This window comes from Ovis aries, chromosome 8, assembly GCF_016772045.2.
Source record: "Ovis aries strain OAR_USU_Benz2616 breed Rambouillet chromosome 8, ARS-UI_Ramb_v3.0, whole genome shotgun sequence".
Taxonomy (NCBI): domain Eukaryota; kingdom Metazoa; phylum Chordata; class Mammalia; order Artiodactyla; family Bovidae; genus Ovis; species Ovis aries.
In genome coordinates, this window is record NC_056061.1 from 6,122,258 (window position 1) to 6,139,978 (window position 17,721).

General features: G+C 43.7%; 1 non-coding gene across 1 annotated transcript; it reads right to left on the reverse strand.

Moving 5' to 3' along the window:
- Nucleotides 1-14,346: 14,346 nt before the first annotated feature.
- Nucleotides 14,347-14,417, reverse strand: TRNAG-CCC (transfer RNA glycine (anticodon CCC)). The gene has a single exon. It is a non-coding gene; the product is annotated as a tRNA-Gly (tRNA).
- Between the last annotated feature and the right edge of the window lie 3,304 nt (nucleotides 14,418-17,721).

Sequence of the window (17,721 nt, forward strand, 5' to 3'; positions counted from 1 at the left end):
AGCTTTATTGTTGCTATAGCATCTGCTGCCCTACCGGTGGCCTGCTGCCAAGTCGTAAAGGATGTATGTGTTGCCTAACAACCTCATCTTCGCTGTGGTGGGCCCCCATGTGTATAGATGCTAGAGTCTAAAAACCAGATCCCAGAGCCCACTGCAGCTCGGGTTCTGGGTGTGCTTTGAATCTGGCCAATCAGATTATTTCTGCTTTATTGACTATGCCAAAGCCTTTGACTATGTGGATCACAATAAACTGGAAAATTCTGAAAGAGATGGGAATACCAGACCACCTAACCTGCCTCTTGAGAAATCTGTATGCAGGTCAGGAAGCAACAGTTAGAACTGGACATGGAACAGCAGACCAGTTCCAAATAGGAAAAGGAGTACGTCAAGGCTTGTCACCCTGCTTATTTAACTTCTATGCAGAGTACATCATGAGAAATGCTGGACTGGAAGAAACACAAGCTGGAATCAAGATTGCTGGGAGAAATATCAATAACCTCAGATATGCAGATGACACCACCCTTATGGCAGAAAGTGAAGAGGAACTAAAAAGCCTCTTGATAAAAGTGAAAGAGGAGAGTGAAAAAGTTGGCTTAAAGCTCAACATTCAGAAAATGAAGATCATGGCATCCAGTCCCATCACTTCATGGGAAATAGATGGGGAAACAGTGGAAACAGTGTCAGACTTTATTTTTGGGGGCTCCAAAATCACTGCAGATGGTGACTGCAGCCATGAAATTAAAAGACACTTACTCCTTGGAAGAAAAGTTATGACCAACCTAGATAGCATATTCAAAAGTAGAGACATTACTTTGCCGACTAAGGTCTGTCTAGTCAAGGCTATGGTTTTTCCTGTGGTCATGTATGGATGTGAGAGTTGGACTGTGAAGAAGGCTGAACGCCGAAAAATTGATGCTTTTGAACTGTGGTGTTGCAGAAGACTCTTGAGAGTCTCTTGGACTGCAAGGAAATCCAACCAGTCCATTCTGAAGGAGATCAGCCCTGGGATTTCTTTTGGAAGGAATGATGCTGAAGCTGAAACTCCAGTACTTTGGCCACCTCATGAGAAGAGTTGACTCATTGGAAAAGACTCTGATACTGGGAGGGATTGGGGGCAGGAGGAGAAGGGGACGACAGAGGATGAGATGGCTGGATGGCATCACGGACTCGATGGACGTGAGTCTGAATGAACTCCGGGAGTTGGTGATAGACAGGGAGGCCTGGTGTGCTGCGATTCATGGGGTCAAAAAAGTCGGACACGACTGAGCGACTGAACTGAACTGAGCACGGGTTTAGAAAATCGAGACTAGAAGGCCATGCTTGAGTCTGTCTGTCCTGTCTGCTACTTTCTCTTGTCCTGTGACAGTATCAGCAGAGATACCAGGCACCAGCTCTGTGGGTTCTGAGAGGCGGGCTTCCCGGCACCCAGCCTGTGGACCTAGACGGTGCCAGGTGTGGTGTGGTCTGGTCTGGAACTAGTGGCAATGCTGCTTTCCTGATGGAGAGGGGGAGTTTTCATCCTCAAGGGGTCCTGATGCTAGTGGACTCCTGATTGCAGGGGAGACACAGCTCCGTTGATGACCTAGTTCTGGGGTGTGACTTTGGGAGACTTTTCTGAAAGCTCAACCTACAATCTATTTCTTTATTCCTCCCAATTGTCCACAAGCCACTGAACCTTCGAATCCCTCTCTTCCGCCTTGAGTTAGATACAGTGGGTTCTGTTCCCTGCATCTGAACTCGGAGCTATAGAGCTTCTATTCTTGTGTATGTGTGCTCAGTCGTGTCCCATTTTTTTGTGACTCCATGAACTGTGGCCCTCCAGGCTGCTCTGTCCATAGGATTTCCCAGGCAAGAATACTGGAGTGGGTTGCCATTTCCCACTCCAAGGGATCTTCCTGACCCAGGGATTGAACCCGTGTCACTTGCACCTCTTGCACTGGCAGGCGGATTGCTGCTTACCAAATATTTCCAGCTCTAAGAGGCACCCTCTCTTCCCCCAGAGCTCTGCTTAAGAGAGCAGTTGTTGAGACGGAAACTGGCCGTGTGTTTTCCCGAGTGACCACGTTGAACAGAATCATCTCAAGACCCCTCCAATGGACATGGGACACAATAGAAAAGAAACCTCTTATTTAAGCTGTTGATATGGGAGGGAAGTTTGTCACCATGGAATTATATTATCCTGAAATGACACAGAATTTGAAAGAGTGAGCTGCTACTTTAATAATAAACCCTAAAATATGTGGCATTTGGCTAACCACTGGTCAAAGGAATCAAGGTAACTATTCTTGAAGGACTGAAAGTCTATCCATGTTATTTTTTTAAATAAGTTTTTCCCATGCCCCCTGCGGTGAATGCATGGAGTCCTAACCACTGGGCCACCATGGAAATCCCTGGAAATCCATGTTCTCTAGTGGGCAAAGAGTAGGTAAAGTGTTGCCAGCGGTCAACTGAAAAGTAAAAGGCATACCTAACTTTAGGGAAAAGACTGAAAGCAAATTATTATCATTACTGTTTATTTGCTTGCTATTGACTGCATTTGACAGGATATTGCAAGAAAGAGATATGAGGAGGAGATTGGTCAGTTTGGGTAAAGATGCATAAAAGAGACAGAGTTTGAAAATTCAAGGACTTACAAGGTTGGAAAGGCAATGGCTTCTCAACCCAAACAATATAAGATAAAACTGATACTTTGAGCCATGAAGTCTATTAAAACCCAGCATTGCAGTGAGGATCAGAACAGTGGAATTGGATTAGGGCGTGGTGGCTGATATCCCCTTCAGTTGGACCAAATGGCTCCAAATGACTTAAACACGGTTCAGGGGAAGACATATTGCTCTCACTGCTGAGCTCAAGGAACCCACAATTAGAGAGGGAGGCAGAGAAAGAGGGAGAGAAAGCAGGGAAATATGGCAAAGAAATATGTCTAGAAAGGAAACATGGGGGTAAGTAAGAAGTCGAACAAGGTTTAATCTGAAAAACTGTTTTACTGTTAAAAGAGGTACCAACTTGGAGTAAAGGCAGTTGGAGCCTCTTGAAACTTAAAATGATCCTTGATTCCTATCAGAATGGGTAAGAAGTATGCTGACAAGACAGCTCAACCTCTACAATAGATAAAATCATTGTCCCTGGGTATCCACTGGGCGACTGGTTCCACAACTCCCGTGGATACCAAACTCCACAGTGATCAAATCCCTTGTATAAAATGGTGTGGTACCTATAGCCCTCAGATGCGGAACCCCCAGATATGGAGGGCTGACTGTATTTCTCAATACCTACTTCAGACAAGGCCAAGAAGAAGAATTATGGAAAGGGAAGAGCCTCCCAAAAGGAAAATCCAAGGCCCCGTGGAGATCAACAGACAGGGGACTCCGTCCTAGGAAGCTCAAATGAAGCCTCTTCAGGGAAAGCTCCTCACCCTGCCAGGGGGGTCCTACACCTTCGGTACAGACTAATATCAGGATTGTCATAGGCCAGTGACTGCCGTGTGTTTTCCATCTGTCTTATTTTTACTTTTAGTTTTTGAAACATTGTTTATTTGGCTGCACCAGGTCTTGGTAGTGGCACACAGGATCTAGTTCTCTTAGCCGCTGGACCACCAGGGAAGTGTCAGTAAAGTTGATTACAGTTATCCTGATCCTGCTCTACCACTGGAGTGTGTGTGTGTGTTAGGGGAGGCTTGGGTCTGTGGATCAAGAGGAGCTGCACCTGGCCCTGTGAGAGAGGCTGGTTGCACATTCCCCTCTGATACAAACTCCCAGGCATCACCCAGAGCCCCTGGGCTTTGAGCTTGATACCATCACTGGGACTTCCTGGAAAGCGAGTGAATGAATGCATCTTACATGCAGGAAGGAGGGTAGAAGAATTATTTCATATGCAGAGGAAGAGCTTGTGATAATAATACTGTTCACCAGTGCTTCCCTGGTAGCTCAGTAGTAAAGAATCTGCCTGCTAATGCAGGAGATACAGGTTCGATCCCTGGTCCGGGAAGATCCCACATGCTTCGGAGCAACTAAGCCCATGTGCTTAGTTAGGGTTAGGGTTAGGGTGTATTGAGCACCTATTGAGCCTGTACTGTAGAAAACGGGCTGCAGCTGCCGAGGCTCAGCACGCTAGAGCCTGTGCCACAGGAGAAGCCCCCACTTGCTCTAACTAGAGAAGAGCCTGTGAAGCAACGAAGACCCAGCACAGCCAAAAATAAATAAAATTATTTAAAAAACAACTGTTCACCAAATGGATTTGCGTTACTGCTAATGGGCCCATACTAGGTTTATACCACCCCTCCCCCTACTGGTAAAGTCAGGCGCAGCTGCTGTAACTTACTTTGCTAATTAACTGTGAACAGAAGCCACACTTTTCCTAAACAACATTTTTTAAGTTGTGGTTAAAAATCCGTATTTTTTACCCGTATAGTTTACCATTGTAGCCGTTTTGAAGTGTACACGTCTGTAGTGTGAAGCATACTCATGGGAATGTCAGTAAAACAGGTCTCCAGAACTTTTCCATCTTGCAAAACTGAAACTCTATGCCCATTAAACAGCGACTCCTCATCCTTCCCTCCCCTCAGCCCTGTATAGCCACCCTTCTGCTTTCCATCTCTATAAATTTGACTGCTCTGGCTGACTCACATAACTGGAATCAAGCGTACAGTATTTGTCTTTTGTGACTGCTTCTTTTACTTAGCATAGTGTCCTCATGGTTCATCCACATTGTTGCGTGTGATAAGATAGCCTCCCTTTTAAAGGCTGAATAGTATTCCACTGTGTGTGTCTCTCGCGTTTTGTTTATTCATTCATCCATCAATGGGTGTTTGGGTTGCTTCCACCTCTTGACTATTGTGAATAGTGCTGATTTGCTGAGCACCATTTTTAAGAGCCCCTTTTCCTGCTGTGACAAGCAAAAAGGCACATGTTAAGATGAGCGTTTCTCAGCCTGAGTCCCTGAATTATTAAAATGAGTGGTGCTCCGTGCTGGCCCACATTGAACAGGTGCAGTGAACAAGAAACAAGCCTTTGTTGTTTTAAGGCACTAAGATCTTGGGGTCCTTTTTCCCCTAGTGAAAACTGGTACGGTTTTAACTTTTAAAATGAAGGTTTAACTCCTGGAAAGTTTGCAGAGAGAGACGCTGATCAGAGGTTCCCCCAGTGTGGCTTCATTTGAACCCTGCTCTTCTGTTGTATCTCTTCAGTCACACTTTCCTCTTGAGGTTTTGTTTCGTTTTTGTCATACTCGTGCCTTTTTCTTCAGCTGGCCAAAGACTGGAGAAATTTCAAATCCCTTTTTCTCATTTCCGTTTCATTTATCTCGTCTCCTATACTTTGGATTGGCAGCGTCTTTGCATCCTGTGTATTTGATAGGAGCAGGTTTGATTGAGCATCCAAACCCCCTGATAAGAGAAGCTAAGAAGATAGATGTTAATTCCTCCCCCCGCCCTGCCACTTGCATTAATGACATAGGGTCAGTGGGGTAGCTCACAATCCACTGGGACGCTGTCTCCCGTGACTCTCTCATCCTCATTATGCACCTCCTCTGTCGTATTCCACAACGCCTGATCCAGCGTCATTCTTCACGTGTGCGTTTTGGCCAGCAGAAAGGATAAAAAGAAAGGGAAAGATATGCCCTCTCTCTTTAAGGCAGCTTCCAGAAGTTGCGCATATCACTTCCACTTCCATCACATGGTAGAATTCAGTCATGTCAAACATATCAGAGGAAACTGGGCAACATGATCTCTGCTCTGGGCAGTGATAGTCCCTGCTTTTGGTAAATAACATGGAGGTCTTACTTCTGAAGAAGTGGAAAATAGATATTGAGATATATGCCTGTGGTAGACAGAATAATTATCCCCCAAAGATACCCATATCCTAGTTCTCAGGGTGTTTCTGTGCATACGTTACTGTTTATGGAGAAATGACCTTTCAGTAGGAACCTTAAGATGCAGAGATTCTCCTGGATCATCCAAGTGGGCCCAATATAATCACATAGACTCTTAAAAGTGGAGAACTTGGGCTTCCCTGACGGCCCAATGATAAAGAGTCTGCCTGCCAATGCAGGAGACACATCCCTGATCCAAGACGATCCCGCATGCCATGGAGCTAAGCCTGTGAGCCGTAACTACTGAGCCTGTGCTCTAGAGTGTGGGAGCCGTAGCTACTGAGCCACATGCCACAGCTACTGAAGCCCGACTGCCCTAGAGCCCACGCTCTGCAATGAGAGAAGCCATCGCAATGAGATGCCCGTGCACAGCACCTAGAGGGTAGCCCTGCTCGCCACAGCTAGAGAGAAGCCCTGCAGCAGTGAAGACCCTGCACTGTCAAAAAATAAATAAGTAGGTAAAAAAAATTTTTTTTTTAAAGAGGCAGAGAACTTTTCCTGGCTGTGGTCAGAAGGCAGGTCAGAGATTCCATACAGGCTTTGAAGAAGAAGGATACCATGAGCTAGGGAATGCAGGTGGCCCCTAGAAACTGGAAAAAGCAAGGGAACAGATTTTCCCCCAGAGCCTTCAAAAGCAACACCTTAACCTTAGTGCAGTGGCAAGAATGTTGGACTTCTGACCTGACTGTAGGATCATAATCTCCTTGTCTTTAGCCACTAAACTTGTACTTTGTCACAGCAACAGTAGAAATTGAACACATTAGCATCTCAGCCACAATGCCCTCCATGGGCCACCCAAACACCCGTGTCCCGTCTTTTCTTCACACACACAAGAGATTCACCTTCTGGGAGAAACCTCTCAAATTCCATTCATCTCTTCCATTTACATTGTCCAGCTCAAAGTGCAAGACTCCCAGAGCTATTCAGTCCTCTCCATCAAGTCTGGATGTAGCCAAGCTACCTGCTTCCCAAATACCTGATATATTGCTACTGGTAGACAAGGCTTATTCTCTAGCACCTAAGTTCTTTGACTGACTCATCTGGCAGCCTTGATGGCAAAGTCTCATATCCAGAAGGCTCTCCCATGCCCGCTTTCTCTACATACTCCCTGACTCTGCCCTCTGAAAAGGTCTTCCTTGTGCTACGTCTTCCAGGGCCAATATTATGTGGGCATTGAAAAGCTCGTACCATTTGAAAGCCACTAAACTTTAGTATAAAAGCAAAGACATCACTTTGCTGACAAAGGGCTGTATATTCAAAGCTATAGTCTTTCCACTAGTCATGTATGGATGTGAGTGTTGGACCATTAAGAAGGCTGAGCAGGAAGGAATTGATGCTTTTGAGTTGTGGTGCTGGAGAAGACTCTTGAGAGTCTCTTGAACAGCAAGGAGATCAAACCAGTTGATTTCCTTAGGAAATCAGCCCTGAATATTCATTGGAAGAACTGATGCTGAAGCTCCAATACTTTGGCCACCTGATGCGAAGAACTGACTCACCGGAAAAGACTCTGATGCTGGGAAAGATAGAGGACAGGAGGACAAGTGGCAACAGAGGATGAGATGGTTGGATGGCATCATCGACTCAAAGGACATGAACTTTGGCCAACTTTGAGAACTAGTGTAGGACAGGGAAGCCTGTGGGCTGAATTCCATGGTATCACAAGAGTCAGACATGACTTAGTGAGTGAACAACAACAACAATAAACTTTGGTATCCCACCTTTTCTTGGCATGGGTTTGAGTGCCCAAGGATTGCTCTGCAGATTAAACAGTTTAAGGTTTTCTAAGTTTGCTCTTTCTTTGACAATCTGTTTCTCCCAAATGCTTGATAGGCATTTATTTACTTTCAGTTAATTCCGTTGGCAATTAACAATAGCCATATGTGTCTAGATATAATCATTAAGCCTCAAGGTTATTCTTTAGGGCTACCGTCATAGCTCAGTGGATAAAGAATCTGCCTGCAATGCAGGAGACCCAGGTTCAATCCCTGGGTCAGGAAGATCCCCTGAAGAAGAAAATGGCAACCCTCTCCAGTATTCTTGCCTGGAGAAGCCCTTGGACAGAGGAGCCTGGCAGGCTACAGTACATGGAGTTGCAAGAGTCGGACATGACTTAGCCACTAAACTACTACTAAGATTATTCTTCAAACCTTAAGATTATTAATTCACTGGGCATATAGAAACAGAGGTGTTGGGCTGTGCATGGCAGCTTCCCAAAGACCCTGATGGGTTTTGCTTTAATTGTTGACCTCATGAAAGCTAGACAGTGTGCTCCCTAGTTTACAAATTCTCCAAAACTGAGGTATAAGAGCCACAGTGACCTTCACCATGGCCAACTGTCACACAAATACATCATTCTGACTGCCAGGGGACCAGATGCCAGGAGAGTTCCTTAATATCAGGTCCAACCATGTAATGCTAGATACAGTATAACAAGCTTTTGGCTTCTCTTCACGATGGAGAAAGCCTTGAGCACTTTGGTTAAGTTCAGAAGGACTTTTGTAATCGACTCAAGATGGCGGAGTGGAAGGATGTGCACTCTTCTTCTCCAAAATTACAACTAACCACTGTACAACCGTCGACAGGAGAACATTGGATTCCACCAAAGATAGATACCCCATGTCCAGCGGCAAAGGAGAAGCCCCAATAAGACAGTACAAGGGGCAAAATCACATTTAGACTCAAACTCCACACTGTCCAGAAATGCTCACAGGGCTCAAACAAACCTTGTGCTCACCAGGCCCCACAAGAGACTGAACCAGACCTGCCTTTGAGTGTTTGAGTGTCTCCTACAGAGGCATGGGACAGCAGTGGCCTGCCACGGGGACAGGGGCTCTGGCTGCAGCAGACCTGGGTCACACACTGTTACCCACCATAGAGTGGTCGAGTAGACAACCCACAAACTGGAGAACAGTTACACCAAGGAATTCTTCCACTGTTGCAAAAGGTCTACAGTCCACAATGATTCCGCAACCGGAGATCTGGCAAAAGTACTGAGAACCACCAGGGGATTTGAGTTTGAAGGCCTATGGGATTTGACTACAGAACTTCCACAGCACTGGGGAAACACTCTTGGAGGGCACAAGCAAAAGTTTGTGTGTACCAGGACCCAAGAGAAAGGAACAGTGATCCCACAAGAGGCTGAGCCAGACTTGCCTGTGAGTGTCCAAGAGTCTCCAGCAGAGTTGTGGGTTGGCAGTGGCCTGCAGTGGGGTCAGAGGCACTGAATACAACCATCCTGGCATAAGCCCTTTCGAAGGAGGTCCCTGTTACTGCCATTAGCCCTACCATAGTTTGGCCTCAGGCCAAAACTGTGGGTGAGGACACAGCCCCACCCATCAACAGAAAATGAGATTAAAGATTTACTGAGCATGACCCCACCCATCAAAGACCCACTTTCCCTCACTGCCAGTCCCTCCCATGAGGAAGCTTTCACAGGCCTCTTATCCTTATTCATCAGAGGGAGAATAGAATGGAAACCACAATTATAGAAAACTAACCAAACTGATCACTTGGATCACAGCCTTGTCTAATTCAATGAAACCATAAGCCATGCCGTGTAGGGCCACCCAAGATATGAGTCATGGTGGAGGGTTCTGACAAAACGTAGTCCACTGGAGAAGGGAATGATAAACCACTTCAGCATTCTTCCCTTGAGAACCCCATGAGCTGTATGAAAAGGCAAAAAGATAGAACACTGAAAGACGAACTCCCCAGGTTGGTAAGTGCCCAATATGCTATGGAGATGTGAAGTGAAGTTGCTCAGTCGTGTCCGACTCTTTGCAACCCCATGGACTGTAGCCTGCTAGGCTCCTCTGTCCACGGGATTTTCCAAGCAATAGTACTGGAGCAGATTGCCATTTCCTTCTCCAGGGGCTCTTCCCAACCCAGGGATTGAAACCGGGTCTCCCACATTGTAGACAGACGCTTTACCATCTGAGCCACCAGGGAAGTCGCTATGGAGAAATACCTCCAGAAAGAATGAAGAGGATGAGCCAAAGCAAACAATAACACCTAATTGTGATACCTGTAGTAACAGGCAAGTTTGGCCTTGGAGTACAAAAATGAAGCAGGGCAAAGGCTAACAGAGTTTTGCCAAGAGAAGGAACTGGTCATAGCAAATACCCTCTTCCAGCAACACAAGAGATGACTCTACACATGGGCATAACCAGATGGTCAATACCAAAACAGATTGATTATATTTTTTGCAGCCAAAGATGGAAAAGCTCTTTACAGTTAGCAAAAACATGATCTGTAGCTCAGACCATGAGCTCCTTATTGCAAAATTCAAACTTAAACTGAAGAAAGTAGGGAAATCCACTAGACATTCAGGTATGACCTAAATCAAATCTCTTACGATTATACAGTGGAAGTGACAAATAGATTCAAGGGATTAGATCTGATAGACAGAGTACCTGAAGAACTATAGACTGAGGTGCATAACATTGTACAGGAAAGTGAAAGAAAGTGACAGTGAAAGTTGATCAGTCGTGTCCGAGTCTTTGTGACCCCATGGACTATCCAGTTCATGGAATTCTCCAGACCAGAATACTGGAGTGGATCCTTCACTGGTAGATCAGTTGGTAAAGAATCCGCCTGCAATGCAGGAGACCCCAGTTTGATCCCTGGGTCAGGAAGATCCACTGAAGAAGGGGTAGGCTACCCACTTCAGTATTCTTGGGCTTCCCTTGTGGCTCAGCTGGTAAAGAATCCGCTTGCAATGTGGGAGACCTGGGTTGGGAAGATCCCCTGGAGAAGGGAAAGGCTACCCACTCCAGTATTCTGGCCTGGAGAATTCCATGGGGTCGCAAAGAGTTGGATGCAACCGAGCAACTTTTCACTTTCTCCTGCACTGCAGGTGGATTCTTTACTAACTGAGCTATCAGGGAAGCCCATAGGCAGTGATCAAAATCATTCCCAAGAAGAAGAAATGCAAAAAAGCAAAATGGTTGTCTGAGGAGGCCTTGCAAATAGCTGAGGAAAGAGAAATGAAAGGCAAAGGAGAAAAGGAAAGATTTATCCATCTGAATGTAGAGTTCCAAAGAATAGCAAGGAGACATAAGAAAGCCTTTCTCAGTGATCAATGCAAAGAAATAGAGGAAAACAATAAAATAAGAAAGACTAGAGATCTCACAGGAATTTCATGCAAAGATGGGCACAATAAAGGACAGAAATGGTATGGACTTAACAGAAGCAGAAGATATTAAGAAGAGGTGGCAAGAATACAGAGAACTATACAGAGATCTCAATGACGCAGATAACCACGATGGTGTGATCACTCAGAGCCACACATCCTGGAGTGCAAAGTCAAGTGGGCCTTAGAAAGCATCACTACAAATAAAGCTAGTGGAGGTGATGGAATTCCAGCTGAGCTATTTCAAATCCCAAAAGATGATGCTGTGAAAGTGCTGCACTCAATATGCCAGCAAATTTGGAAAACTCAGCAGTGGCCAAAGGACTGGAAAAGGTCAGTTTTTCATTCCAATCCCAAAGAAAGGCAATGCCAAAGAATGTTCAAACTACCTCACAATTGCGCTCATCTCACATACTAGCAAAGTAATGCTCAAAATTCTTTAAGCCAGGCTTCAACAGTGTGTGAACCAAGAACTTCCAGATATTCAAACTGGATTTAGAAAAGGCAGAGGAAACAGGGATCAAGTTGCCAACATCCATTGGATCATAAAAAGGCAAGAGAATTCCAGAAAAACATCTACTTCTGCTTCATTGACTATGCTAAAGCCTTTGACTGTGTGGATCACAACAAACTGTGGACACTTCTTCAAGAGATGGGAATACCAGACCACCTTAGCTGCCTCCTGAGAAATCTGTATGCAGGTCAAGAAACAGTTAGAACCAGACATGGAACAGTGGACTGTTTCCAAATTGTGAAAGGAGTACATCAAGGCTGTATATTGTCACCCTGCTTATTTAACTTATATGCAGAGTACATCATGTGAAATGCTGGGCTGGATGAAGCACAAGCTGTAATCAAGATTGCCGGGAGAAATATCAATAACCTCAGATATGCTGATGACACCACTCTTATGGCAAAGAGCGAAGAGGAACTAAAGAGCCTCTTGATGAAAGTGAAAAAGGAGGGTGAAAAACCTGATTTAAAACAAAGATCATGGCATCCTGTCCCATCACTTCATGGCAAATAGATGGGGAAACAATGGAAAGACTTTATTTTCTTAGGCTCCAAAATTACTGCAGATGGTGACTGCAGCCATGAAATTAAAAGACGCTGGCTCCTTGAAAGGAAAGCTATGACAAACATAGACAGCATATTTAAAAGCAGAGACATTAACTTACCAACAAAGGTCCGTCTAGTCAAAGCTATGGTTTTTCCAGTAGTCAAGTGTGGATGTGAGAGTTGGACCATAAAGAGAGCTGAGTGCTGAAGAACTGATGATTTTGAACTGTGGTGTTAGAGAAGACTCTTGAGAGTCCCTTGGACAGCAAGGAGATCAAGCCAGTCAATCCTAAAGGAAGTTAGTCCTGAATATTCATTGGAAGGACTGATGCTGAAGCTGAAGCTCCAATACTTTGGCCACCTGATGTGAACAAAGAACTGATTCATTTGAAAAGACCCTGATGCTGGGAAAGATTGAAGGCAGGAGGAGAAGGGGACGACAGAGGACGAGATGGTTGGATGGCATCACCAACTCAATGGACATGAGTTTGAGCAAGCTCTGGGAGTTGGTGATGGACAAGGAAGCCTGGTGTGCTGCAGTCCATGGGATCATAAGAGTTAGACAGGACTGAGGGACTGAACTGAGAAGGACTTTTTGTATTTTGGACCCTAAACAAAATTGGAGTTTCATTCGGCCTCCGTTTCCCAAAGTACTGGGGATAGGAGCTTATAGAACTTTACTTATGCCACTGGTCTTGAAGGGAAGCTTTGAGAAATGAACAGCGGTTCCCAACAAAATTTTTAAAGCTTTAGTGTGAATGAGGTTATAAATAAATTAAATCTTATTTATATAGCAAAATGATTATGTATTTTTTTTTCCTATTCAGAGTTTTTTAAACTCAGTTTTCAGCTAACTCATCACTTTATTTGGAGTACAAGAACGTATCAGTTCAGGGAAATGATCACACCGCTTCCCAAGTCTCCTCTGCCTAACTCTGGGCCTTTATAACCTGTGCTCCACACAGGGCCACCCAGCAGGGACATTAGAAACCCCTTTTGAGATCTTTAATCTACTCTGACATTTTACATTCTTTTGACCAACATCTCTTACTAGACCAAAGAGAAAAGGCTCTCAGAAGGCTTCATGTTGCCCTAAGAGGAAACCATGGGAAATGTTAGTTATCAGCTGAGGATCAAGTGACTTTATGTAAGAAGAATTTGAAGAGCTTTTGCCCCACAGTCTGAGCATCACTGTGGTTCCCAGTGTTGTAACCCATTTTTTTTCATGTATTATTTCATTTAATATTTTTATTGGGGTATAATCTGCCTGCAATGCAGGAGACCCTGGTTCAATTCCTGGCTCGGAAAGATCCTCTGGAGAAGGGAAAGGCTACCCACTCCAGCATTCTGGCCTGGTCACAAAGAGTCGGACATGACTGAGTGACTTTCACTTTCACTTTTCATAATTGCTTTACAAAGTTGTATTAGTTTCTGCTGTACAACAAGGTGAATCATCTATGCGTGCATGCTAAATTGCTTCAGTTGTATCTGACTCTTTGTGACCCTTTGAACTGTAGCTTTCCAGGATCCTCTGTCCATGGGATTTCCCAGGCAAGAGTATTCATGTGGGTTGCCATTTTCTTCTCCAGGGAATCTTCCTGACCCTTGGATTGAACCTGCATCTCCTATCTCCTGCATTGGCAGACAGATTCTTTATCACTAGCGCCATCTGGGAATCAGCTATGCTACTGCTACTGCTAAGTCACCAGTCATGTCCGACTCTGTGCGACCCCATAGACAGCAGCCCACCAGGCTCCCCCATCCCTGAGATTCTCCAGGCAAGAACACCGGAGTGGGTTGCCATTTCCTTCTCCAATGCATGAAAGTGAAAAGTGAAAGTGAAGTCGCTCAGTCGTGCCCGACTCTTAGTGACCCTATGGACTGCAGCCTACCAGGCTCCTCCATCCATGGGATTCCCCTCCCTCTGTAACCCATTTATAAATATTTCATTTTGGATACTTCCATGTCCTAAGACCCCTTTCAGAGTAACCTTCCTAGTGTGTTACTAGGCTGGAGAAGTAATCCTCACCTCAGATGCTGGCATGCCCCTCCTGACTTAAAGGCTTAAGTGAAGTCGCTCAGTCGTGTCCTACTCTTTGCGACCCCATGGACTGTAGCCTATCAGGCTCCTCTGTCCATGGGATTTTCCAGGCAAGAGTGCTGGAGTGGATTGCAGTTTCCTTCTCCAGGGGATCTTCCCGACCCAGAAATCGAACCCAGGTCTCCCACATTGCGGGCAAACGCTTTACCATCTGAGCCACCAGGGAAGTCCAAAAGTTTGGACACTATGCATTGGCCAGGAATTGAACTTGGGTCTCCTGCATGGGAGGCGAGAATTCTACCACTGAACCACCAATGCGCTAAAGGATTAGATTGAACATAAAATCCCTGGATCAGTTCAGTTCAGTTCAGTCGCTCAGTCGTGTCCGACTCTTTGCAACCCCATGAATCGCAGCATGCCAGGCCTCCCTGTCCATCACCAACTCCTGGAGTTCACTCAGACTCACGTCCATCGAGTCAGTGATGCCATCCAGCCAATCCCTGGATACCATTTATTTTTTTCCCTTTTCCCTGGCAAAATTAAAATAAATGGCATTTTGCCTCAGATAGGATGTAGAAAGTTGTGACAAAAATCACTTTCATCTTTAAAGAGAAAAAAATTAGATAAACTAAGAAAATCATTTTAAAAAGATAAATGGTTGTTGAGTGCAAAGAAGTTTAAACAAACTAAATTCCATAGAGGGGACAGATCCTAAATATGTATACATAATGTATACATAAATGTGTGTGTATATATGTGTGTGTCTGTGTGTACATGTATGTGTATATGTGTGTGTGTGTACGTGTGTGTGTGCATGTGCATGCTCAGTGGCTCACTGTGTCTGACTCTTTGATGGGCTGTAGCCTGCTAGGCTCCTCCGTCCCTGGGATTCTCCAGGCCAGAATACTGGAGCGGGTAGTCATTCCCTTCTCCAGGGGATCTTCTCAACCCAGGGACTGAACCCACATCTCCTGCATCTCCTGCATTGGCAAGTAAATTTTTCACCACTATGCCACCCAGGAAGCCCATACATATGTGTGTGTGTGTGTGTGTGTGTATATATAATAATGTATATTATATGTACATAATGATAATATAAATGTAACTGAATATTTTTAAATCACTCAAAAGTGTTATTTTTCTAGCAAAAAAAAGCTATTGAAAAATTATTTCTTAATTATTTAGTAAGCTTTTTTTAAAACTTTTTATTTTGTATTGGGGTATAGCTGATTAACAGACAATGTTGTGATGACTTCCAGTGAACAGTGAAGGGACTCATCCATATACATGTATATATGTCTGTTCTCTCCCAGACTCCCCTCTCATCCAGGCTGCCACCTAGCATTGAGCAGAATTTCATGTGCTATATATATTAGGTCCTTACTGGTTATTCATTTTCAATATAGCAGTTTGTACATGTTCATCCCAAACTCCCTAACTATCCCTTCCCCCCATTAAATTAATGTTTTCTGATATTTAAGTTTCTTATTGAAATATAGTTGATTTGTAATATTATATTAGTTTCAGGTATACAGTGTAGTGATTCACTACTTTTATAGATCATGCTCCATTTAATGTTATTATAAAATAATGTGGAGATGGAAATGGCAACCCACTCCAGTATTCTTGCTTGGGCTGTATTTTCCTGTGCTGTTTAAAATTAAGCTCAGACTTTTGCTTGATATGAAAATATAACTTTTAATTTAGTTGCTGGATATTCATGCCAAGATTGTTGACATTTTTCTTTTCAGCACTTGACATCATTAAAATTGTATCACACAATTTTTGTCAAGTTAAATAATGAAAGAGAAAGTATTTTTACTTAGTTCTGAAAGTCCAACTCACATACAAGAGCATGAGGAACAAACAGAAACAACTATGCCACTTGAGAAGCCCTTACACCACTCATAGAAAATATTTACAAAGTGAATATTTGCAAGAAAGACATATTTCCCCTTGAATTGTATAATTTAAAATACTTTGACATCTTATATGTAGTTTTATATGCACAAGGGATAAATTGCCCCCCTCTAAAAAAGTTTTCCCTAAGTTGATTACAAAAGTCAGTGATCCAAAAACTCATTTAACAAAATTTCATTTTGGAGCACGCTTTTCCTGGGGGATCACCTTGTGCAGTGAGGTGTATCTAGCCTTTGATCTTTAAATAATTACAAAAGTAGTTAATGGATGTCATGAGCTATTTTCGATATTGCAAAATGCAATCATACTATTGCTGGGCTTTCCCTCCCCACAATGTGCACAGTTTTATAGGTCTTTCTTCCATAAAAACAGGGCATCAGATTGTTGCTTAATTACCTGGTGAAACTGACATGTCCTTCTGGCCCAATTACCTACCTTACCCTGTGCCTTTCACCGTTTCACCAGTTTTTGTGTCACCACCATTTCTAATTCCCCTTAGAGGTTTGTCACAATTAAAACAAACAAACAGAAAGTGAAACATTTAATTATTGTTCACTAAGTGATTTTTCTAGACACAATATTTTGGAACACAAAGTTCATGGTTAAAAATTATGAGCAGAAGAGCTCAGTAGTGAAAATGTTTCAACTGTTTATCTGGTTTAACATTCTACAGAGGTCTAAAGAGGTCAAATGCATTTTCCAAGGTCATGCAACTGGTTAATGACAGAGGCAGGATTGTTCCCAATTTCTAACTAAAACCTGTCATGCTTTTCATTAGTGCTGTCCTCAGAGTGGGCAGCATTAAATGGCACGAAGGTCATTTTCTGTGGGTGGAGGTCAGTGGCTGTCTTCACCGCCTAAGGCATGTGAGAGCTACTTCTGCTTGAGCTCGTACTCCAGGGCACAGTCGTCAGCCCAGACACAGCAGAAGACTGTGAAGCAAAATACTGCTGCAGCATTCTTCACAGATCCCTGGAAAAAAGCTGGCGTTGTCCGTGACTGCTGAGTCGTGCTGTGATGATAGTGGTTTGCGAATGATGTCCCCAAGGCACTGCAGGTCTCCAGGATACAATATGCAGGATCAAGGAGTTATTATATTTGGAACTCTTGCAGCATTTACTGCACATGATAGCATTCTAAGGTGACAATATGGCAACTCAACAACCAAACGCAGTTGTTTAATTGGACTTGAAGACTTCTGGAATACAATTTAAATGAAGACTAAAGGCCTAGAGTCATAATGCTTGTTTTTATAGTTTATACTTGTTATAATAGTTTCACTTTTGCCTCATCAAGCCTTTGTTGACTATTATGGTATGGCTTTCCTTGATTTTTTTTTTTTTTTTACTTCTTTGAATTACTGAGTTCATGAAAATAATCAATTCATCATTTATGCATTCATTTAATATGTTCATGGAGCATTTACTGTGGGCCAGATTTATGCTAGATATTGGCAAAAAAACAGACATAAATCGTAGAGACTATAGAACTTATATTACAAGTAAGTATAAAACTACCCATTGATGAGTGCTTCTTAAGGGAGGGTATGGTGATATCACAGTTTATTAAAGGCAGATTTGATGAAATTGGGGATAACAGAAAGGGGTGTCTTGAGGAAGAGATGATTGAACAAAAGTCTGAAAAAATAGCCTTTAAATAAGTGAAAAAAGCAGAGAAGGGGCTTTCAGGCAGCACAGCATGT